We start from the raw sequence: 2,355 nt of genomic DNA, 5'->3' as shown, positions 1-2,355 counted from the left end.
ACACTTTGTTCTCATACATGGATCCTATCTCGGATTTCATGGCTTCTAGCCATTTGTTGGAATCTGGCCCCACCATTGCTTCTTCATAATTTGCAGGTTCATTGTTGTCCAACAACATGATTGACAAGACGGGATTACCGTACCACTCTGGAGCAGCACGTGATCTCGTCGACCTGCGTGGTTCAGCAGAAACTTGAACTGGAGTTTCATGATCATCATCATTAACTTCCTCCTCAACTGGCGTCGCAACGACAGAGGCTTCCCCCTGCCCTGCGCCACTATCCAGAGGGATGAGAGGTTCGACAACCTCGTCAAGTTCTATCTTCCTCCCGCTCAATTCTCTCGAGAGAAACTCCTTCTCGAGAAAAGCTCCGTTTTTAGCAACAAACACTTTGCCCTCGGATTTGAGATAGAAGGTGTACCCAACTGTCTCTTTTGGGTAACCTATGAAGACGCACTTTTCCGCTTTGGGTTCCAGCTTTTCAGGCTGAAGCTTTTTGACATAGGCATCACATCCCCAAACTTTAAGAAACGACAATTTTGGCCTTTTGCCATACCACAGTTCGTATGGTGTCGTCTCAACGGATTTTGATGGTGCCCTATTTAAAGTGAATGCAGTTGTTTCTAATGCATAGCCCCAAAATGATAACGGCAAATCAGTAAGAGACATCATAGATCGCACCATCTCTAATAGAGTACGATTACGACGTTCGGACACACCATTACGCTGTGGTGTTCCAGGCGGTGTTAACTGTGAAACAATTCCACATTGTCTTAAGTGAGCACCAAACTCGAAACTCAGATATTCACCCCCACGATCAGACCGCAGGAACTTGATCTTCTTGTTACGATGATTTTCCACTTCACTCTGAAATTGCTTGAACTTTTCAAATGTTTCATACTTGTGTTTCATCAAGTAGACATAACCATATCTACTTAAATCGTCAGCGAAGGTGAGAAAATAACGATATCCGCCGCGTGCCTCCACGCTCATCGGACCACACACATCGGTATGTATGATTTCCAACAAGTCACTTGCACGCTCCATTGTTCCTGAGAACGGAGTCTTAGTCATCTTGCCCATGAGGCATGGTTCGCACGTGTCAAGTGAATCAAAGTCAAGTGACTCCAAAAGTCCATCAGCATGGAGTTTCTTCATGCGCTTTACACCAATATGACCTAAGCGGCAGTGCCACAAAAATATGGCGCTATCATTGTTAACTCTAACTCTTTTGGTCTCAATGTTATGTATATGCGTATCGCTATCAAGATTCAATATGAACAATCCTCTCACATTCGGTGCATGACCATAAAAGATGTTACTCATAGAAATAGAACAACCATTATTCTCTAACTTAAAAGAGTAACCGTCTCGCAATAAACAAGATCCAGATATAATGTTCATGCTCAACGCAGGCACTAAATAACAATGATTTAAGTTCATCACTAATCCTGACGGTAACTGAAGTGACACTGTGCCGACGGCGATTGCATCAACCTTGGAACCATTTCCTACGCGCATCGTCACTTCATCTTTCGCCAGCCTTCGCCTATTCTGCAGTTCCTGTTTCGAGTTGCAAATATGAGCAACAGAACCGGTATCGAATACCCAGGCACTACTACGAAAGCCGGTTAAGTACACATCAATAACATGTATATCAAATATACCTGATTTTTCTTTGCCCGCCTTCTTATCTGCTAGATATTTGGGGCAATTGCGCTTCCAGTGACCCATACCCTTGCAATAGTAACACTCCGTTTCCGGCTTAGGTCCAGCTTTGGGTTTATTCGTTCGATTGGCAACAGGCTTGCCGCTCTTCTTCGAATTGCCCTTCTTGCCTTTGCCGTTTCTCTTGAAACTAGTGGTCTTATTCACCATCAACACTTGATGCTCTTTACGGAGTTTAGACTCTGCGACTTTCAGCATCGCAAACAACTCGCCGGGAGACTTGTTCATCCCTTGCATGTTGTAGTTCAACACAAAGCCTTTATAGCTTGGCGGCAGTGATTGAAGGATTCTGTCAGTGATAGCTTCTTGCGGGAGTTCAATCCCCAGCTCAGCTAGACGGTTTGAGTACCCAGACATTTTGAGCACATGTTCACTGACAGATGAGTTTTCCTCCATCTTGCAAGCATAGAATTTATCGGAGGTCTCATACCTCTCGATCCGGGCGTTCTTCTGAAAGATAAACTCCAACTCCTGGAACATCTCAAATGCTCCATGACGCTCAAAGCGACGTTGAAGTCCCGGTTCTAGGCCATACAAGACTGCACATTGAACTATTGAGTAGTCCTCCTAACGTGCTAACCAAGCGTTCTTAACATCCTGATCAGCCGTAGCGGGTGGTTCATCTC

Source organism: Hordeum vulgare, chromosome 4H (genome assembly GCF_904849725.1).
Source record: "Hordeum vulgare subsp. vulgare chromosome 4H, MorexV3_pseudomolecules_assembly, whole genome shotgun sequence".
Taxonomy (NCBI): Eukaryota; Viridiplantae; Streptophyta; class Magnoliopsida; order Poales; family Poaceae; genus Hordeum; species Hordeum vulgare.
The sequence above is the reverse complement of the archived record's forward strand: the minus strand, read 5'-3'. Positions refer to the sequence as shown.